The following is a 24,470-nucleotide window of genomic DNA, read 5'->3' on the forward strand; positions in this document are numbered from 1 at the left end:
TCATTCCTTCTACCTGCATCTTTACACAGGGATGCACTGTTAAATTGGTAATTTCTGAATAAGGCCACACAAAAAGCACATTAATATTGAACATTTACTTTTGAATTTTCTAAACCAATGTAATTTGTTGAAGCAAGCACAAAGAGACAGCTAATACTAATTATGGGCCAGAGAAATTTGCTTAATATTCAATTTAATCTATAATCCACCCAACAATTGCAAATGGATTCTAGCTTGTCTCTGTAGAATCTCCAAAGAAGGATGTGTCCCGCCCGCTTCTCAAAGCTTTGTTCTCCCGCCTTTGGGACTGAACCCTGAAGTTCAGCCCTCAAAGCTCTGTTTCCCGAAGGACCTGGCAGGCCCTGATAGTGTGCTGGGCTCTGATTCTGCAGGGACGCGGGATTGGAGGCTGATGGAAATCTCTTCGGTGAAAGTGTCAAACAAAGCTGTAATATTCTCCGAATGGACTGACATGTCTTTGGAAGGTCTGTTTGATTTCAAAGGACATTTTTTATTTTTCCGTGAGGCTATTAGCGCATTGTGATGAAAACCGTCTGACTGCATAATAAGTATTTCAATACACAAAATCACAGCGTTTCTTTCCTGAGCTATTTATTGTTTGAAGCTGATTAAGAATATTTCAAAGCGCAGATCAAGTACTATTTATAAATAGTACCTAGTGGATGGGAGGTTATCTTTATTTCTATCTGATTGATAGGGAATAAATTATTTAGAAAATAGAAGGTGTCACCTATTCATGTGAAGAGTGAAGAGCATCTTCATTCTATTGTGGAGATAAATTCATTATCTGTAGTTAATAACCATTTATGAAGAATACCATATAAAGCATTTTGTTTCTATTCAGGTTTATAACAAAGCTTACACATTATTCTAATTTTTCTGCTTAGCTCTGTTAGTTTTACTCTTCAGTTAAGGATATCTCAAAATCTTGAAACCAGTTCTAAGCAATAGTGCCAAGAAATATATTAAGCTAAGTGAAGGTTAACTTTTAAAAGTTTGAATTCCCAAATATGTATGTTTTTCTGTGATACTGAAGTTCAGCAAGATATGATAAGTAATTTCTAAACCATCCTGTTCGTATTGTTTATGTTTTTAATATAAAATCTTTATAATATTTTTCTATTTGCTCCAACATTTTTGGGTTAATTTTTAAGTGGGTGGTTAACTATTCAGTATATATTTGGAAACTGACAGTTGATTATTGATCTAAATTTAAAAATAACATACAAATAATATAAGTTTTATTTATTGGAATAATCATATATATTATATGTAGTTTAATATTTTTAACACGGTTACTGCATTTTAAAATAGCGAATAGTTGTTTAAACACATAGGCCAATAAAATAATTTTGGCTTTTTTTAACATAAATTTATTGGGGTGACAGTGGTTCACAGGGCCATGTGGGTTTGGGGTACGCACCTCTGTGATACATTACCTGTGTATTGCATTGGGTGCCCACCACACAAAATCACTATACATCTGGCCCCCTTTACACTTTACTATTCCCCCACCGCACTTATTCGTTTCCTATATGAAATGAGAATCAAAACTATTTCAAAATTTTCCAGTGATGAAGTTTACGATACTACATTTATTTTAAAATCATGTTCCTATTTCTTAGAGTCAGAAATAGGCTCCCCTGTTGGGGGGCCGCCATTGGAGCCCTTCCAAGACTTGGCTTCTTATAAATGGCTGCCCGGATGAATGAGTGGATATTGTCCAGAAGTTAGAAATCAAACTGCTTACCACACAAATTTCACCGAGGGGTGTAAACAACATACTGTGAAATGGGTGTGCCTCAGCCATTTTATTTCTGATAGGACATAAGGCCTACAGATGCATTGAAAGTAATTTTGTGGGTTTATCAAAAGATTTGAATTTCTGCGTTGGGATCTAATTGCATCCTTCCCAATTCTTCTTACAGTTCACTGTTTATCCATGGGTTGGCTCTCAAGGGAGACCAGACCTGCGCTGGTTTGGCACCTGGAGTATGGGGTCCGGGCGGTGGGGGGGAGGGGGGGCTCAGTTTCGGCAGGAACCGGGAGTGCTCAAGACATTAACTCTCAAAGCCTTAGCATGCAAATTATTTTAAGTGCTCAGGAGAGCCCTGTGCTGTATCAGTTTCTGATTGCTGCTTTAAGAAAGAACTGCAATTTTGGTGGCTTTAAACAACCCACATTTGTTATCTTTCAGTTCCATAGAAGTCAAAAAGCGGCCTCCTTTGTCTAAAACCCGTGTTGGTAGGGCTGCATTTCCTCCTCGGGATTCCAGGGAAGAGTCCCTTTTCCTTGTTTTTTCCATGGTCTAGAAGGCACCATGTTCCTTGGCTAGAGGCCCTTTGTCATAGCCCATCCACGTTGCGTCTCTCTGGCCATTTTTTTGTCTTCTTGTCTCCCTGTGACTACTCCTGATAAACGGCCTTCACTTTTAAGGATCCCAGTGATTAGAATCCACCCACCTCCATAACCCAAGTTCATATCTCAAGGTCCTTGACATAAATCCATTTGTAATGTCAGTTTTGCCACGTGGAATAGCATACTCACAAGTTCTAGAGATTAGAGGACTTTTAGCAGGGGTGGGGTTGTGGGAGGCTTGGATTATTCTGCCTATTACATGCACCATGGGGAATTTGCCCACTCAGTGGCTTGCCTGCCTACTGAGGAACACCTCATTGAAGGGCTGGACATGGGGCCCCCAAATAAGCCGACAACTCTGAATTTTTCTGTTGTTCACATTTGATACTACTCAATTCCCACGACTTTCATATGCTTGTTTCGTAGCGTCTGGCTGAGAGAAGCTAACGTGCTATCACAAAATGATGCATCTTTATGCATCATCTTTATATGCATCAGGGTAGTTCTCGGAGTCAGGGCTAAGATACAGCTCTAGATGGCCACATCCAGGCATTTCTGGACTCGTTGGTCCCTGAGGAGATCTGTTGCCATGGCCTGTCTTTCGTAGGTGCCCCTGTCGAGCTCAAGGTGTATGGGTCCTTGCTGCCTCCCTTTTCAATGTATGTCAGGGGAGAGAGTAGAGCCAATAGGAAAGGGATGGGTGTGGAGACGAGTCAGCTCTCCTCTGTTCTGTGATTTTTGACTGAGGAATTCAAATTCAACCTGTGGCTGTTATTATGAAAATAATCGTCTGTATTTCATGTTCAAGTCTTCATGATTATCTTATGATTTTGAATGTTGCTTTTTAACTGGAAATATTTATATAACAAAATAAATTATGGCTTTTAGTAACTTGAGAATTTTAAAAGATTTGGGGCTCCAAAATATTCCTTAAGTTTTCTCTAAATTTGCAAAGGGAAAAGAATAATAAAAATTGACATTAATATGTTAATAGTTAGATTATTTATTTTAGCATGATGATACAATTGTTAGTTATACTTCTTCTGCATATAACCCTAATAAAATTTGACAATTCACTATTTGCAAAGAAATCTTGAGTGAATTGTCTACTCTAATGCTTACAACCATAACACAACTCTCAGTATGTCTGTTTTATCAGGTAAGGAAATGGAAATTCATGGTAAGCTTGTTCGATATTAACACGTGTAGCTCGTGCTGGAGCGTGGTTTGGGACTCTGATTTTGTGCACTCTTCTCTGCCAACCCTGCTGGGACAGTGTTGGCGCTTTGTTTCTGCAATTATTGGCCACTCATTCGATGATATTCGTGGCCTTGTGTGGTAATGATCTCAAAACATTTTTGAGTTACTGGTTTGAAAAATTATACTTGTTTATAAGTGGGTGTCTGTTCTTTCAGCGTATCCTTAGTCAGTCACAGATCGTCGGTGGGCCAGCTTCTTTGGTTTAGCGCGGTTTTTATGTGGGAAGGTGTGACAGCTGTGTGAAGTTGCGTCCATGGCACTCTGCCCAGGTGTTCCTGCAGGCTCTCTCATATTTGGACTTTTAAATGAAAATTCATTTGTTATGCTTCACTCACCTTATAAATTATTTGAATAAGCATTTTAATACTAAATATATAGAGATTGAGATATAAAAGTTTAAATTTTACTAATGCAGTTATTGATGAAAAGTGTTATAATGAACATTTGAAAGAATTCATTTTCAAATACAAATATTAATAAGTCATGTATCTTATCTATACTGTTAGATATCTATACCATTCACTGTTCTGTCCACAATGATTTTTTAATTCATCATTATTGGTTGAAAAAGTGTTAACTCAGAAAAATTTAGTCCTATGAAATCAAATGACATAAACAAAATTGAGTTTAAAGTTGTTTGGTGTTATCTTTTTACTTTTACATTTTTACTTCTTACTTTTTCTTGTATCCAGTTTTAGCATAATAGTGCAGCAAAAATTATAGAGACATGACTTCTTTATATTCATTACATAAAAAAGAAACCAACTTTTATATAGCTATAATAGATGAATGTATGATACATATAGTTATATTCTGATATTTATACTGTTTTGTTTCAAAAGTTAATGTGCATATTTTTGCTTGCTTTTATGTAGCATACCTGATAGCATTTCTCCATATTTGTCCCTTATTGGTAGAACTATATGTTATACCATGTTTTTTGAAGGATCAATAATGCTACATTCTTTGTTTCCTTCAATTTTTATTGTCTAATCCCTCAAAAATATTTTTCTTAATTATGTTCAGACCATAGAGAGTTGCAGGAAACGTTTCCATTTATTTTATACAGAGAATTAAATTTAGAAGGATAATATTGAGAGTCATGAATTCATTAAACAAAAGAGTAATTGATCAAAGTTAGGGAAAGACTTCAGCACACACAGCCAGTCTTTTTCAGGCAATCTTCAGTTTATGGTGCACTTCAAAATAGAGTCTATTTTGTACAGCCTCCTTGTAATTCAGTCAAGTGATCAGTCTCGTCCAGCCACCATTTCCCAAAATACTGAGGAGTACCTCATTCTCTCATGAAAACTTAATTGGCATGACATAGCACTTACCAAGAAAAGGATGGAAAAATGCATTTCCAACAGGTACAATTTTATTTTACTCAATCAGAAGCTAGTTATTAGCAAACCAAATGCTTCTATGTTTGGTTGTTCAAAACAAATTGCCATTTCATTCTGTTTCTTAAAATTTAAGACAATCACAGTAAATACAGTACTCTTCATATACATTTCCCTCATCTTTAATACTGGCATCTCCTGTCGATTTATGGTCTATATAACCAGTCTATGGACACAAGTGGTAACTTGGAAGATGGCATTTGGAAAAAGCAGATGGCTCTCCCAGCCCAGGAGGCTCACGGAGCATGAAATGACCACTGGCACCATGGTGGCCTTGTCAGGTAACTGGAGTGAGGTTGATATACCAGCAATGAGGGGCTGGAGTCAAGTTCTGGCTCATAAAACAGACCTTCTCATTCTCTGTGTTCTGGTTCAGGAAACTACCGTACGTAGAGAACTGTGTGCATAAATCCTAGAACAAAATTCCTCACAGCTTTCGGATAACTCTTTTATGGAACCCAGATGGGAAAAATGAAAAGCACTGTTCTTACTATTTACAACATGACTATTCTCATTGTATTTTTGCAGCATATAATGGTTTTTTAATTTCAGGTGTTTATATAAACACCATTTCAACCTGTCAATCTCTGAGGTCAAATATTACCTATGATAAAGGAAGATTAATACTTGTGCATAGCATTCAAAACTACTTTCAGACAGCACATTAAATATACATTTTAATTTTGATGATGACTAAGAACAAATAGTAGTGCTATATATTCTTTCCTGTTGTTTTTTATTTAGTCATCAAAAAGTATTTACTGAGAGCCAAACATGAAGAGGGCACCACGTTTTGCGTTTTAATCCACCTTCCAGTTACACGAGCAGCTGCAAGCACAGCGTGTTCCTCAAACGTGCAAAGGCTTACATGTTCGGAAAGAGCTTTCTGTCAGGCACAATAGGAAGGAGGGACTTCCGGGAAGAATCCAAAGGAATGTACACTTCTGTTTTGTACCCTAAGTGTCAGCTCCTGAGCACTTTTTGTAGCGGGACAAAGCAGCAAGAAAGCTGCAGATGATCTGTGCCCCCAGTGCAGGACGCCCCTTGGCCCTGACCTTCACGTTCCTCCTCTGTAGGTCCAATCTACTCAGTGGCTTGGTGAGGGGATGATATGGAACCATTTTTGATCACAGGGGCGGTTGGCTTCATTCCCTTCTAAATCTGTGTGAACATTTCAGCCTTCATTTTTCACATTTCTGGGAATCCGAGCACTGAGTTAGAGGGGATTGGCAGTCGAAGAGTCTTGAGTAGCTGTGGAATTGTCGCATGCGATGACTTTGGTGGATCTTGTCCTTACAATACAAAAATGTACTATTGGTTTCAGAAAGTAAGATGTAAAGATGCATTTGTTCTTAATGATAATTTGATGTACTCCCATTTGTTTATTTTTTTTTTTGTTATTTCCCTTGACCTGGGAGATATATTGGCAAAAATATTATTATGTGGGATATCTGAAATTTTCCTGCCTGTTTTCCTCTAGGACTTCAATGGCATCACAATTTATATTTAAGTCTTTTATCCATTTTGAGTGTATTCTGGTGTATGGTGCAAGTTGGTGGTCTAGTTTCTTTCTTTCTTTTTTTTTTTGCATGTACCAGTCCAGTTTTCCCAACACCATTTATTGAAGAGGCTATCTTTACTCCACTGTATGCTCATGCCCCCTTTGTCAAATATTAATTGACCATAGAGACTTGGGTTTATTTCTGAGTTCAGTTCTGTTCCTTAATCTATATGTATGTTCTTATGCCAGCACCAGGCTGTTTTGATTGCAGTAGCCTTGTAGTATAGTCTGATATCAGGTATTGTGATCCCTCCTACTTTGTTCTTATTTCTCAAGATTGCTAAAGCTATTAGGGGTCTTTTTGGTTCCATATACATTTTTGAAATATTTGTTCTACATCAGTGAAATATATTATTGCTATTTTAATAGGAATTGCATAGAATATAGATTGCTTTGGGTAGTATAGACTTTTTAATGATGTTAATTCTTCCAATTCATGAACACAGTACATGCTTCCATTTATTTGTATCTTCCTTAATTTCTTTCTTCAGTATTCTATAGTTTTCTGAGTATGGTCGTTTACTTCCTTGGTTAAGTTTATTCCTAGATACTTTATTTTTCTTGTTGCTGTAGAAAATGTTTATTCCCCCTGGTTTCTCTTTCTGATATTTCATTGTTGGTGTACAAAAATTCTATCAATTTGTGAATGTGGAGTTTTCATTCCACTATTTTGCCAAATTCACTTATTAGGTTGAGTTGTCTTAGTGATATTTAATGATACATTGAAAGTGAATTTTTCTAAACCATCGAAACATATTCTTTCTATCTCACTGATACTTATTGATCAGTAAACCTAATTGAGAAACTCAGTATTAAATATGAAAATGTATTTCACTTTCCTATTTCTAAAATGATTGAACAACAGTTTATCAAAAAGATTCTTTGATTTATATATTACCATGTGCTTCTTTTCACTGAAATAGTTTATTTAAACACTTGGACCTAAAAAATTTAACATTATATTGCTTATATTATTAACTATAATTTGGAACAACCTGCATGGTACACTCTTGTAATAACTTTATTCACTTCATGGGTTAGTTAAGTAATCTTTAAAATAACAGAACCCTGGCAGGGGTGGCTCCGTGGATTGAGTGCCCACCAGTGAACCAAAGGGTCACTGGTGGGTTACTGGTTTGATTCCCAGGCAGGGAACATGCCTAGTTTGCAGGTCAGGTCCCCAGGAGAGGATACACAAGAAGCAAGCACACATTGATGTTTCTCTTCCTCTCTTTCTCCCTTCTTTCCCCTCTCTGTAAATAAATGAATAAACAAGCACACAAATAAAATAGTAGAAATATGTTTATTTCTTTTCATTGTTTCTGAAAATAATTTTTATAGTTTTCTTCACTTACTAGAATGTTTAACATACACTCTCTTGCTAAAATATTTTACACAGACATTATATTTATTTTCATTGTTAAGGTATTTAGATACTTACTTATTTATACATATCCCCATAATTTTGAGGTGGAATTCCATGAAATACTGTATAATTTTTTTCTCAGTATAGAAATAATAGATGCCTATGGAAAATTCAGGAAAAAAATACAAGTAGAAGGGAAGAAATCCCAAGTGTTCTTTCATGGAGGTGTAACAGTTTTTATGAAGGCAAAGTTTTTGTTCATTTACTTTTTTAGCATCAATATATAAACAAGAAGGATCACACATTTCAGTAAATGTTATAGTCACTTTAATAACTGTATTCAGTAAAGGTTACATTCACTTCAATAAGTATTTATTAAATGCATCCTATGTCCCTTGCAGGGTGTTATGTGATCTGAAAATGAAAACAAGGTGTCAGATCAGACAGGGACTTCACACTCACGCACATAATTTAGATAAGGGAGATAAGACAAAAGATACATGACAATGCAATAATTAAGCATCCACGTCATTAATCATACAATTGAAATGGAAATGCATGTGTAATCCATTTCATTGAAATGGATGCCATTCAAGATTATTTTAAGGAGCTTTACCAGGAGTGGTCTTTCATTATGGTTGCATTTAAGACCAGTGCTATGTGGACAGTCTGTACATTCAGCTCCAGTTTCTTGTCAGCAAAAGCATAGCTGTCCTCAGTAAAATGTAAAAGGACAGGCTCTAGCTCTAAGTCCATAAACTTGGGGGCTCATGGAGAAGTTAGGAAAAGTGTCTCCTTTAATTTCCTCTAGTCCACTTAATCCCTATAGTTACAGTAGTTACAGGATTACAGAATTAGAGGGAATGTTCATAATTATTCCAAACCCCCTACTTTGGAAATGAGCCGGTACAGGCCAAGAAATGTTACCTTTTCTCACCTGTTCTTTCAGAACGATGGTCCCTTGGGGTAGCTGTGGCCCTGAGATTGTACACCCCATGCAGACGGGAAGTCTTTTGGCTTATTCAATGTGTACTATTGACCAAAATGACACCTGGGGTGCACTTCATAAGTAAATGAATATAACCACATCTCTGCATACCACATTCATTGGCTTTATTTATAATATCTTTTAATATATTTAGCAATACATTACTTAATTGGGCGAATGCTTCTAGAAGGCATTCTAGAAGACAATAAAGGCCCAGTGGCTTCTGGAATTTCAAGAGGGAAAAATACATCCTGTGTTTTTGTACAACCCAGAGACCATGCTAGGCATTTGATTTGCAAAAGAGATTTTGGTGCAAAGGAGTGTGCAAACTTCATGCACACGGCAAGGATCTAAGTGTTCTTATTAACCTGTGTCTGGGAACCTATGGCCATGAACTTCTTGTTATTCTTTTTCCACTTCTGGTTACCACACTATCACCGACAATATAGATAGATGGTTTGTAAAAATGGAAAGTTTTTACAAACCTTCGCCCCACCTTTGCCTTGTCCAAAAGAGAAAATCTTTAACCCTGGGCTTCATTTCCCTTCCTTGTGGCAGTTGAAGATGTGTCCTTTGGTGTCAAGGACGAGGAACAGAAAGGGGGGGTCTCTCTTTTCAGCCTCTCTGACCTTTCTGGGACTTCCCTACACTCGTTGGAGTAAGATTGTCCATGACTTCCTTAAGTCACTCGGCAAACGAGAGGTCATTAGGCTGCTCTCTACAGTCTTCACACAAGAGGGCAAAGACTTTAGTTGCTTTTTCTTAAAACCTTTAATGTTTGTCCTCCCCCTCCCCCCGCACCCATTTCTCAATGTATTTTGTTCCTTTGTTTATTTTTAACTAGAAAGTGTCAATTTCGAACTTTTAAGAAAAATGCGGATCCTACATTATGGCGCCTCCCCACTCCTAGTGGTGGTATTTCTGTTGTTTGCCAGTGATTCAGAGATATTGAAATCCTTTCATTTTGTCTAATCAAAATGCTATTGTATATACTTTAGATACCTATGTCTATCTATCTATGATCTGGGGATGATATCCTAGTATTAAAAATAAAGTGGCCACAAAATATCTATGGTGGACTATTTAATTTATACATATCTCATTTTTGAAACAATCGCTGAGGCATTCTTATGTTAAGAGTCTGAAGGGAATGTAAACTTGTACCTTCTGTCTTGGTTGTGGGTAAACCAGAGAGCAAACAACCGTTTTGTCCTGTGGTCCTGGTGGCCTCACGAACCGTCACGAGGCCTGTGATGTCAGGAGGAGGGAAGTCACCAAAAGCCACACGAGCATGGCCCCTGCTTACTCACAAACCTCTCCTCCCGTGTGTACAGGGGAATATCGAGATTATCAGAATATTTTCACTACCTAGCGTGTTGTCTCTACCCTCCGAGATGTTAATTCTTCCAAGAGATGGCAGGACCCTTGGGAAATAGAATGTGAGCTTTCAAAGTCAAACTTGTTATGGAAACTACTATTTATAGAACTGGGCTGTGTACTTTATTTATCGGAATGCACAAAGGCTAAGAGTAGTGCATCCTGTCTTATTCCTTTCTCCCTCTTTTCCTTTTCCTCAGGGGACTAGTCTCAGAAAGTGGACAGACTGAAAAATGTATTCATAAAAAAGCTCACATGGAGATACGGATGTCTGATTATGACTGCTTCTAATTAGTATTTTCATTTCATTAAAGAATAGTTTAAAATTAATCATGTAGTTTTCAGCACTGAACACTCATTGTGATTGATTTCGGGGGCAGAGCTACCTTCCCCATCATTCCACCGCATGTGGAACCCGTGGACTCATTAGAAACCTTCATCTCATGTTTTCAGTAAACTTTGGTTTTGCATAAACATTAGAAAACACTTTCATCAAAGTGCTTGGTTATCTTTGATTTTCCCTCAACATTATAAATAGAAAACCTATTTATTTACTAATCTATTTAGGTCACCTTTACCAGAGACAATGGAGTAGATGACTCGCTTTGAAGCACAACAAATGGAAAACTCTCGTTTCTCTAAAAGTATACTCTTTTACATAGACAATGAAAGGAAATGACTGCTTTCTCAGTATTGCCAGAGCCATACGTTTACCGACACTTTATATTACCTGACATTCATGAATTACTCCATAAAATATCTTAAAGTTTATATTAACTGGCCTTTGCACAAACTATATGTCTGTGCAACCTGATATATATTTCTCATCCAACTTTAGAATGTATGGACAAAGTATTGCACCAGGGTCAAATAAAGTCATTTTGGGACACAGGCTTTGAAATGTGTACAACTAGGGTCAAGGTTTCTGTGTTCTGTTTCTCCTCTCCGTCTTCCTCTCTGTACAGACGGACGGGAAAGTGCAAGTGCCCAGGACCCCAGGATCTATCGATTATGCAGATTGTATCGATTAGCCTTTTAATCATGTATGCTTTTTATCTGCCTCAGCATCCGGCATAAAACACCAGCTGTGGGCATTCATATTCTGTCACGCCAGTTGTAGGAGGAATTTAACAGACGTTATCTGACCACGTGTTTGTGACAGAAGTTTATAAGGGTAATTCATTTTTCTGATGTCTCCAAATGCCAACATCTGCCCAGAAAAAGAGGAAGGCTCCCAAAGGTTGCCATTATGTCTTGAAAATACCTCTCTGCATTATTTTAAATTCAGTGTAGGCTTTTCTTGGGAAAGGGGTACTTTTATACATATAACATCTAACTATAGAAAAATGCTATCCCACAAACCGTGGACCAGAGTCCCCTCTTCCCCACACCCTCTACAACATTTGTTGTTTATTGCTTTGTTTATGATAGCCATTCTCACCCGTGTAAAGTGGTATCTCATTGTGGTTTTCGTTTGCATCTCTCTGATAGCTAGCGATATTGAGCATCTCTTCATGTGTCTCTGGATCCTCTGTATGTCCCCCTTGCAGAAGTGTCTGTTCAAGTCCTTTCCCCATTTTTTAATTGGGTTAGTTGTCTTCTTAGAGTGAAGTTGTGTGAGTTCTTTGTATATTTTGGAGATTAAGGCTTTGTCTGAGGTATCATTGGCAAATATGTTTTCCCATACAATTGGTTGTCTTTTTATTTTAATGCTGTTTTCTTTAGCTGCGCACAACCATTATGGAAAACAGTATAGACTATTCTCAGAAAACGAAAATTGGACCTGCCTTTTGACCCAGCAATTCCACTGCTAGGATTGTATCCTAAGAACCCTAAAACACCAATCCCAAAGAACATATGCACCCCAATGTTCATAGCAGCACAATTTACAATAGCCAAGTTGGAAGCAACCTAGGTGCCCGTCAGTAAATGAATGGATCAGAAAACTATGGTACATATACACAATGGAATTTTATGCTGCAGAAAGAAAGAAGGAGCTCCTACCTTTTGCAACATCGTGGATGGAACTGGAAAGCATTATGCTGAGTGAAATAAGCCAGGTGTTGAAGGACAAATACCATATGATCTCATCTTTAACAGGAAGCTAAACAACAAAACAAACAAGCAAGCAATATATAACCAAAGACACTGAAACAGAGAACAGGCTGACAGTGACCAGAGGGGAGAAGGGAGGGAATTTCAGGGGAAATAGGGGAGGGATTTAGAGGAACATATATAAAGGATACATGGACAACAACTGAGAAGGGTGGAAATGGGAGGGAGGGGGGAGCACAGGGGTGGGATGGGATGGGAGTAATAGACAGAAAACTGTACTTGAAAAATAATTAAATAAAAATAAATAAATAAATAAAAAGAAAAATGCTGTTTATGACCGTGGAAAAGCCAGTGCCCCACGAGGAGGCACCGACAGAACCATCACATATTTGTACCTGTAGCCTTGCTGAGTAGCTGAGGGCTGCCCAAGAAAGAAATGGGATGGCTATCTGTTACCATTTTTAGTTGTTTCAGGCAGCAAATTAAAAGGTGGTGTGAAATTTGCTGCTTAAAATCAAATAGAAAGAAATCTGTTCATGAAAGGCAATGGGCATATGTGTGACCTGATAGAATTTCACAATTCATGAAATGTGAATGGCCATGACGATGCCACCAGATTCTGATGCAGGACTGTAGGCATGGTCCAACCACCTACTTTCTAAATAAATTGCATAATACCGAGGACACTTGGAGACACACACACAAATGTGTGTATAATTTTTCCAATACATGTGACCTTCTCTGATTTTTAAAATTAAACCTATGTCTAAGTATTGCGATGACATTTACTGTAGAACTTGACCTCTGGCAGTAATACTGAAGGAAGTTTTGTTGATCTTATTTTGCTTTTGGACGCGTCATCCTAAATATCTGGAAATGATTACCGACATTTTCGAGAACAACACATTTTCTCAGTGACTGCTTTCCACTTGGTCCTTTGCTCACCTGTGCAAATCGAAAGCTTGGAATAAGATTTCTGATGTCTAGAGCTGCTTGTTCTGGTCAGGAAAGGAAAGCACCTAGACAAAAATGTTGGCACGGTAAGATTATAAAATGACACAGTCTGAGACTCCCCAGACCCTATTGGTAAATGCGGAAACCATTGACCCGGGGACTGGGAAGCACGGATTTGACTGCTCACTGTACTTCCTAGTAGTTCTTATCATTTTCCCTGAGTCTACAGGGTCCTCATTAAAATTAGCATGAAAATACTTTACTTTTGCAAATCACTAGTTTAAATTGAGAAATGTTGGTAATATATTAATATATGTTGTATACGATTAAATGAATCTATGATAAATATGATTTTAAGAGTTTTAAGAGGTAAAAGCTAAAATATATTAATAGGCTAAGGTAATCATAGCAGAATATGTGGAAATATCGCAAGAGAAAGACTTCAACAAGTAGAGAGAAGTGGTATAAATAGTGGGTCCTATACATGAAGGTATAAACCTACAGAGTGACTTTTGGGGGAAATCTAAAAAAAATGCTAAATTTTCAAGTAGAAGTAGAAAACTTACGCTCACACTGTAATTTTAGGCATTATTGTAATAGTCTATGTGTTCTTTTATTGTCAGGGTTATTCACTATCCATGCATAAAACTTAACTGTAATTTAATAGCAGTTGGGTATTATATGTGCATAAGTGAATGAATTATGATTTCCTAGGGAACAATTAGCTTAAATTTCCTGAATTCATTACTTGCGAATCTCAACTCTATACTTTTTTCATATAAAGTTTTATTTTAAGTTTATAACCATAAGTTACGTGGAAATTGTAGAGGCTGTATCTAGTCTTGATTTCTGCTAATATTCTCACACAGCCTGACGATGTGTTTTTCCCGCAGAGCACTACAATAGTCCTGCTGTTTGCATCTTTATACTTGGAGTCAAATGAACCAAATGTCCACAGAATTAAAAATAATAATAGCAATAGGTTAATTAGTATCAATGATAAATATAATAAATCATATTTTAAAAACTAACAAGTAACTGAGTCGATTACACATACTATATTTTTCTCAACTATGTATTGAATACCTTCAAGGTAGCAAATAAATATTAGATTTTGTTTTCATTTTTGTTGGACATATTCTTCACTTGTGAAGAATTGTGCATCAGTAATTCAGTGTATGAATTATCGGATATCATTTAGAATGAAGCTAAATATAAGACACCCTGTGAAAAGCTTCACTCAATGACATGTAACATAGGGTCAAACACCATGTTTCAGAAACGCACGATCTGGCTGGACGGTGAGCGATGCATGGGGGTATTCACCTGTCAGTAGAATCCTTATGTCATTAATATCAACAAAGTTGACCAGATAACCATTAGAGCCATGCAGAATTTAAACAAAAATCCTTAGCTGGACCAGCTAGAGAAAGTGGGGAGCCTGAGGCACATGTTCAAGGTGGGCTTTACCCTGTTGGGGTGGGCATCCCGATGCAGACAATTGGTTGTGCTCCCGATACCACTGTGGTATCAGATTCGATGGCTTATCGTGAAGAGTGGGTTCGTTTTCCTTGTTAGTCACTCCAAATGCGAAGCAGTGTTTTTCTTCCCACTTCTGTGTCCTTGGATCCTGATCGATTCTCGAGTTTTCTGTCTCGTTCCTGCCACCCGCTGTTGACTTTCCTGGTTCCTCCCCACCCACCTGCCAACACCTGTCCTCATTCCTCTCTGCACCTGCACCGTCCGTTTATCCACTTTGCAGGTTTCCTTCACTTTTCCCTATTAGGTGGAGTATGACAGATACTGATGCCAAAATAAACTTTTAAAAAATTTCTCCCCACCCCAGAATATCATGGTTAGGGGTTAGATGTGGCAACTACCAGTGTTTAGATGCACTAGTGTTAATATATAATTCTTATGAATTACAAAATGGGGTTATTACTCCCACAAGTTTTAAGAAATTTACCCACATAACTAGTCTTCTTGCACTATTGGAATGGCTGTGTGGCATTCTGGGCTGTGGATCAGGCTGCCTGAGTTTCATTTTTCTCCTATCCAAATGAGGTTAATAGTTCATGGGTTGCTTTAAGAATTAAATGAGATGACTTGTGGAAAAAACATTCTAGTGCAGTTTCTGGGATTATTTTAGGACGTCATCCTATGTTCCTATGAGCTTTTATTATATGGCCTAAATTTCCAATTGCTGACCTGCAACATACAAGGAAATAGATCAGGTCTTCCTTTTAGATGCTTATTGCAAGACATTTGCCTGAGGCATGACTACAAAACCAAACCCATTTATTCACTAATTGATTGTTCATAGAACCCCACACTGGCATTTTCAGATTAGTCACATAGGTGTTTGCTCACATGCATCTCTCCTTTTGAGTAAAGGTCTCCACTTTTTCAAGATGATTCCCAAGGCCAACGACACAACATCTCAGGTATTTGAGGATGGACATGGAAATGAATTGAAAATTGACTTTATAATTTAAAACTCAGAGATGGGACAGTGATGATACAGATGGATTTGTCAATGGGATTTCTCTGTTGATACGCAGGAAATGCGGAGAGAAAGAATGTGAGGTTGGTTCAAGACATATTCCATTTGATATTCTAGCAGGGCCTTGAAGTGGAACATCAAGGATGTATCTGGAAATAAACCTAGAACTCAAAAAGGACTGTGTGAGGTACATGTGTGATTGAGGAATTACTCACACACATGCCATAGTACAAACTATGACCGAGTATGATATCTCAAACCTTGATACGAAAAGTATGATATGTCCTTAAATATTTTCAGAGGCAGCTATCTACAGTCTGGGATATGCATCCCAGATTCAACACTCGCTGTGTAGTTTGGATGTAGTGCTCCGTGACCCCATTTAGGACTGAGACAAACCTAAGGCTGTTGTCCTATTCCAGTGAGACCTTGTCTAGAAGGTGACTGTCCCCGGATCTGATGCCAAGTTCACTTGGAGCCTCCTGGCAAGTTCAAATGATGGACTCAGTGAGCATGCCACTTCCTGTGTGCCAGGCACTCCTCTGTCCAGGCGGATGGACTCCTTTCGTCTTCACCAATGCTCTGGGAGTGATGTGCTTTTGCAGCTTTGTTTTACACATGAGCTCCCAGGAGCCAGGGGACATTCAGACATGTGCTGGAGACCCCACAGATAGTGGCATGGGACCCCTGTCAGCCTGACTCTGAGCCTGAGCTTGGAGCCATCACGGGCTCCAAGAGGATGAAAGTTGCACAGAGGATGCTGATGCCAGGAAAACGGACGAGGGAACCAACAATGAGAGAAAAATTGGTGTCCTGGGCAATATGTCGCCTGGGAAAAATGAAGGGACACTCCTAATGATAATGTCCTGAGGGGAATGAGTCTGAGGCCCAGGGAGAATCTGGGGAAAGGGAAAAAGTACCTAGCTTTAAGAGCGCTGTCAAATGAGGATATAATGAAGCTGCCTAAGGAAAGACGATGTGTTTTTCGCGCAGAGCACTACAATAGTCCCGCTGTTTGCATCTTTATACTTGGAGTCAAATGGACCAAATGTCCACAGAGTTAAAAATAATAATAGCAATAGGTTAATTAGTATCAATGATAAATATAATAAATCATATTTTAAAAACTATCAAGTAACTGAGTCAATTACACATACTATATTTTTCTCAACTATGTATTGAATACCTTCAGGGTAACGAATAAATATTAGATTTTGTTTTCATTTTTTTTGGACATATTAATCATTCTATGGGAGTTGCTAGTTAAACACTTTACTAATTGACTTAATATTTGTGTAACATAGTCTATTTTTCTTTGGCTATGTTGCAGGAATATACAAATGGAATCACTTTCTTTCGCATATTTACAAATACTTTTTGATAATATACTCATTGTAAATGTTAAAATAAAATTCTCTACACGATTCATCCATTCACTCTTTCTGCCATTCATTTTACAAGTGCCACTTGTATCATATGCCATCTTCTGTCACTTAAGGCCATCGACAAGAAACTTTCTGCTCTGTTAAGCTCATTATCAAGTTTTCTTCTCTACTCTGTTACACCTGTCAGCCCCTTTCTTCCATTTAAAACTAGCGTTTTCTTAGGCTATCCCCCCCCACCAGCTACTGCCCCCATTTTTGTTTTTCTTTGCAGTAAAGCCCCTTGGGTTCTCTTTAGACTCTCTCATCAGTTCCTCCTCTCCCATTTCTATTTTTCCCACCCCAATCCGATTTTGCCACATCTCTCCACTCGTATAGCTCAGGGCAGACTCATCCACAGCTCACGCATCGCTAAGTGTACATGTCCTTTTTTTCAGCTGCGTCTGCAATGCCCCAGCCCCAGCCTTTGACCCAGTTGTTTTCCTGTCTCTCTGGTCACTCCTGTGTTTTCCTATTTGATCTTTCTCTTCTCCTCACATTGGGGTGTCAGAGCGCCCCAGGGCTCCATCCTTGGCCCCTTCCTGTATCTTCACTCACTACACTGGCAATCCGACTAGTCTCATGAAAGAAATAGCTGAGCAATTCAAGAGGAAGGTTGAGCTGGGTCCAGCGAAGACTAAAAGCAGCAGCTCTCTCGTAGGAACCAAGGCTTGATCCCAAAGGGAGGTTTGCGGAGAATCAGTGGCGGACAGACTGAGTTGCTCAGAAGTGGAGAGAGACTGAGCAGGAGAGTGATCTGGGGAATCCACCCCATCCTTCAACTCTTTGTGGAAATGAGCCTGAGCCATTACAAAAGGCCACGTGTGACTAGGAGGGAGAGCTTGCTGCGTTCCAGCTCCTCTTTCTCAGTTTTAAACTCCTCTCCTAAGTCTTAATATGGTTTCTGGGCCCATAAATTTGACCAAACCAAATTTCTATGTTTACTCTTACTTGTGTGTGTGTGTGTGTGTATAGAGAGAGAGATGCAATTTATTGCCATGTTGAGGTCAACGGATGCACTAACACATAGCAAACATTCTGTAAATATTTGAGTAGTTATTACACGGTGGGTATTTGATGACATGGCTTATTTGGTCTACAGATTATTACTTCCAAATATTCTTACAAGTTCTACAGTGAGCTTTTATAGAATGCTCTATGTAAGACTCATCTAACAAAAAAGCATCGGTAACTTCTGCGACAGCCAAATGGAGGAATTCTCATATTATCCCCTTTCAGCTACTCTAAATTTGAAGCTCTACTAAACACTAATTTATGGTTTAATTGGCCTAGATAGACAATCTTTAAAACTTGATTACTTTGAGCTTAATTTAATATGACTTTATACAACTTCAGGATAATGTGAGAAATGCAATGAAAAGAATCATTTAACTGTGGGGAAAAGCCTCTTATTTTCATTTGATAGCCAGTACTGCTCCTTATCACTCTCTCCTTCGGGATGCTGTACGTAGATGTGAGCTACATAAGGTAGCTTTATGTATCCTCACACCCCAGCATGAATATATTTGGAGGAAGTTGCACTGCTGTGAGCTTGGGAACCTTCCTAAATTCGTTGTCGTATTTCAGCCGCACATTTGTCAGCACCTCAAGCCACTCGTCCTTTGTCAGCTCTCATTCTCCTCTCATCCTCAATGACCTCAGAGCCTCACCAGTCTTCTCAAAATCGCGTTTCCTGGGCCCTTGGCAGATGCCTATTTTCCGTAATTTATTGAGAAAATTTCCTGCTTCCGCCATGGTTCTTCTTTCTCACTTCACCCCACTCCATCCCTTTCACACACCTGTGTCCATCTATACCTTTCTAATCTATTTCCTGTTAGTTTCATGAAACAACAGCTGCTTCGAAGCCAAACCATTCACCCACACTATGATCACAGACCTCTCTTGCATCCTCTGCGGCTCTGCCCAATGCGATTCTTCTGGGTTTGGTGTCACCGATCCCTGTGTTTCTANCGTTTCCTGGGCCCTTGGCAGATGCCTATTTTCCGTAATTTATTGAGAAAATTTCCTGCTTCCGCCATGGTTCTTCTTTCTCACTTCACCCCACTCCATCCCTTTCACACACCTGTGTCCATCTATACCTTTCTAATCTATTTCCTGTTAGTTTCATGAAACAACAGCTGCTTCGAAGCCAAGCCATTCACCCACACTATGATCACAAACCTCTCTTGCATCCTCTGAGGCTCTGCCCAATGCGATTCTTCTGTGTTTGGTGTCACCGATCCCTGTGTTTCTAAGAACTCTTTCTCCTTGAAGTGACCCTAACTCTGCGATATGTAACCTCAGACATAACCCCCCTTCTCTGGCATGTGCCTACACACACCAGGGCCCCTGCAGAGTTCCCCCATTCATTTCTTTCATGAAGTTTCTCCCAAGAGCAGTGGCCATTCACTGCCTCTCAACTTTCAGTTCTGAGCCTGCCCCCCGCCCCCCCCCCCTACCCCCCGCAGCATCCTGCCTTTGAGATCCTTAGTTGCACAATAATTTTAACAGGCTTCTAACAACCTCGCATTTGCCAAACCCTCTGGCCATTTTCAGTTATCTTACTGGACTTTCGTCTCTGCTGGACACAGACTTCTTCGGACTCCCGTTCCTGTGGCCTCCATGACACCATACTGTCCAAGTGACACCTCTGCCATTTCGATTTCTTCCTTGGGACTCACTGTTTTTCCTTGCTCCTAAATTTTATTGCTTCACATTTTTGTGACCCTGCTGTCATATTGACCTTCTCAACTCTCACAGTCTCCCTGGGGGCAGATTGTCACTCTAGTATCTTGTAATATCTAGCACATGGTGTCTTCCTCCATAATTACCTGGCATTCCCCAAATCAAACCCCAATTTTCCTCTAAATGGATAGCTTCTTATATTTTGGTGTTTTTTTCAATGGTGGTAACAATACCTAAATACAGTTCCTAAGAATATTAATTTGCCCAAAGTCTCCAGGGAAGTATGGTATTGGGGTGCACCCTGAGGATGGGTGTCAGTCCATGTGGGCCTACCCTTGATTTCTCTAACCCTCTGTTCTCAGCAACACCTTGTCTTGTCACTTCGGTCCCCAGTGTTTCTTGTGCTTATTGCCCACGCCCAAATATCTGCATCCGATCACAATTTCCTTATTTGTGTGTTTGTTATTACTGCACTAAAGTAGTGTATGGATATTCTTACTTTTCTCCAAATTGTACATCACAGATCCATTATTCCAGCACCCTTCAGGGATTTAAAAAATTTTTCTTAAAGACACACACTCAAATCTGAGGATGTTCTTCCGTGATCAAAGCACTTTGATGGTGTCTGCTGCCTCTGAGATAAATCCCAAGGCCCTGAATGTGATGGGCACCATTGTGTTGTTGACCCAGCCCCGGCGCAGCTTCCTTGTGGCCCCTCCTGCAGCTGCTCAGTTCTGTGCCCTTGCATTTGCCGTCGCCTTCTCTTGGAAGACCTCCTCCCAGTCTCTTTCCCCTGAACTCAGCTCCCATTTTTTCCTGCCAATCAGTCGCCAGCCCAATCCTGCTCTTTCTGATACCTTCCTGCTTCCAGAAAGCCTGCCTTGACTTCCAGAACATCATAAGGATCCATTTTCTTTATTTCCATATTAACTTTTGTATATTTCTAGTAATGAACATATAATTTTGTTTTGTCATTATTTCTTTTTACCTAGCCCAGGCTCCTTGAAGTTAGGGTCTACATTTGTTTTATATTCCATTGCCTGGTTCTACAATACCTTGTCCTCTCAGCTATTAACTCGGTTTCTCATCAGGTGAAGATATTACTTCACGAAGGACATGAAGTTGGAGTTGGAGTTTGATCTCAAATAATCAGTTTAGATAATTGTGGGATAAAGGAAAGGGAACTTATTTGAACGTTTACTTGGCCATTCCTGAGATTAATTTAATTATATTAAGCCTTTGCATTTATAATACTTTATAATTTGCATTTATAGTACTTCTATACTGTTTTTTCCCCCTACAAGCCATGCATAGTTAGAAGCTGAAGTAATGGACTGAGTACAGAACTGTTTCCTAACATCAGTTAATTTGGTGATTAATTAGAAAGTACTTTAAAAACAGCACTGGATGGGATGGCATCTGTGGTGGGCAATAGACATGCTGTGGATAATTTATTATTAAAGACCTTTAAAAATTTAAAAACCCAATTAACAAAAACCTTGTAATTGAGGGGTAGGAAAAGTACTCCTTGAAAAGCAGCAATAAGATTAGCAACATCACACAACCTCCAGGCAAATGCAGATCTCCTCAATAATAAGAAATTATCTGCCTATTCTTTGTGAGAGTTAAGTAGCATTGAAACAACTTCACTAATAACACCTCAGGCTGCCTTGCTGTTAGATTTCTGTAGACAATGAAGAATAGGAGACTTAGGCAGCAAAAAAACTACAGAAAAGAAAAAAAATCACCTTTATAGGTGGCGGTCCTTTTTTCCTTTTGGTCCTATTTGATTTGACATAATTTCTCTGCATTATCCCAAGAATTTGTTTGTTCCTAAGTGGCTTCTTGTTGCTCCTCAGGACCCATTGGCCCTCTTTTGTAAACTGCCCAGTTGTACGCCTACGTTAGGGCCAAAATGAGGGGGCTTGAAGCTCAAGCAACTTGTTTCATGAGACCTCACAGCATCTGTGGCCTCCATCTGTATTTTGCACACAGGACATTTGTCATCATGGTTGAATCAATGACCACAGGCCCCAGACATTGTCCTGTCATACCACCTTTTACCTATAGTAGTTCAGGGTATCTCTTTCAAGTTAAGCAAAACCGATGGGTAATTTTTGTGTGCGACAATGACAGAGACTGGGTCAAAGAATGTTGCTACGGTAAGAGTGAAAAGAAGAAATGTTAAACATTACAGGAAATTTCACCGTTTAAAATGCTCCTGTGTGTTCTTACTTGAAAATAATGTAGAGATATTATATGAGAATTTTATTGCTAGACTAATGAAATCTGGAAGTGTTACCCTGCATTTTAATTTTTGTTATGAGTTTTCATATTTCTTATAATTTACTTAATCAAGTATTATAATATCATTTTTGCTGTCTTGATTTTCTTAGTTTGTTGATTCCATGGAGAAATACTTTTACAACATATGTAATTGCTAAAATTGCAACAGTTTTAAGGTTGGTAAAGTTAAATTGATTGGATTATATGAGGTATGCATATACATCTCAAATTATTTTTTCAGTGTTATTATCAAATTTTTCAGAAAGTTTTAAAAATGTTTTTGATGGAGCTTATGCTTTTTATTTTTTTCTTTTAAGATTATATTTATTTATCTTTAGACAGAGGGGAATGTTATCAAATTTTTCGGAAAGTTTTAAAAATGTTTTTGATGGAGCTTATGTTTTTTATTTTTTTCTTTTAAGATTATATTTATTTATCTTTAGACAGAGGGGGAGGGAGAACAGGCGGGAGAGAAACATCAGAGTGTGGTTGCCTCTCACACACTCTGCACCTGGGAACCTGGCCTGCAAACCCAGGCATGTGCCATTACTGGGAAAAGAACCAGCGACCCTCTGCTTTGCAGTCTGGCACCCAGTTCACTGAGCCACACCAGCCAGGGCTAAAAGACTGCGTCAAAGGAAATATTTTAAGTAGTTTTCACTGATGGGATAAAATATGCTGATGAATTAGACATTGTTTCAGAGAACAACCAGATTGGAGTAGAATGTATTGGTACTTCCAGAAAAATGTGATTTTCTCAGAAAAAAATTAAATCAGTACAAAATACCCTTGGAGACTTGGCAACCGTGGTGCAGATGAAGGAAGACCCGATAGGTTGAGGCAGATTCTTCCGCAGGTAGAACGAGTGCCGCCCTCAGTCTTCATTCTCCGTTGAACAAGGGTTAATTGAGTGTTTAGGCTTCTCACAGTACCTTTCCTAAAAGCCCTGGGAGTCTTTAAAAGGAGACCGCCTTTGAATATTAAAGAACACCTGTCTCATCAGATGCTGTAAACCTCTCTATTATCAATTTCTTTCTAACAGCAGGAGGCTTGTTTATGGTCAAAGTCCCTCCACATGCACAGAGAAATAATGTCTACTTTTCTGTAATTGTTAACTTTTCAATTTAAATACAAGTAGGGGACCATTGGACATTGTGCTAAACTCTTTTCTGAAATGCGTCTTCATAGAAAAAACAGTGTTATGGTATTTATACATGTATGTCATATATAGAAACTTGTGTGTGATTTTATTTCACAAAATAGCGATTTCTGCTGACAGGCACTATTGAGAAACAGAAAACACTTAAAATGCAGTGGCAAAATTAATTAAGCATTGTAAATAAAATGTTGTTAATTAATATAATAATTCAATATTAATTCAATACCCACATGTTATAGTAAGTGGGTATTAAACTGAAGTTTACTTTGGCATTCACATTAGGAAGAAAACACATTTTCTGAACATGATGGCATTAGAAATATAAATACATATTTTAGAAAATGGTTTTCTGTCACATTTTGAGCAGTAATTTGTAGGCAAAAAATGTTAATTAAAATTCGCTTATTAGAAAACCTCCTCCTTTTACTCAACAGTGTATCATATTTAATAATATACTGCACTAAATAATACTTATATTTATTTAAAATATTCTTTAATTTTTCAGAATTAAAATTAATTCCTTAACTCAGAATATGCTCCAGCTGTCAGTAGGGAATTGACTAATTATTATCTATATTTCCCATCCAAAATTTTATGAGATCAGAGTGATGTGATGCATTTATTCATTTTTACATCTTCACTGTCTTCAACTTTGAAATGATTAATAAGCATAAATGGATGAAACACTACAAGGTAACAGAAAAATGGTGATTTGCAGTATTACTATGTAATGAATTCAAGAATAATCAGGTTCTATTGCAGCTGATGGAAAATTTTCTTGGAATCATCTTTAAAACTATTATCTAGGAAGTATGAAATGTCTATAACAAGTTGATTACTTTGAGAGAAATCATATTTTCCATCCACATATCTTCAAATCCCGCCATTGTTGTGCAGACGGTTGAGGATCAGCGGGGAGATTTGGTACGTGTTCTTCATTTCCTCTTCTTTGGCGATCCCTGGTTTATAAGACACCGACTTCTGCCTTGAGATGTATGTATTTGGCCTCCTACTGGTGAAAGCAACACGTCCAAACACACGCGTTTTCAGCAGCCAAAGGCCCTCAGCCCCCA

This window comes from Sturnira hondurensis, unplaced genomic scaffold (assembly GCF_014824575.4).
Source record: "Sturnira hondurensis isolate 20B ecotype Veracruz unplaced genomic scaffold, ASM1482457v3 Scaffold0008640, whole genome shotgun sequence".
Lineage (NCBI taxonomy): Eukaryota > Metazoa > Chordata > Mammalia > Chiroptera > Phyllostomidae > Sturnira > Sturnira hondurensis.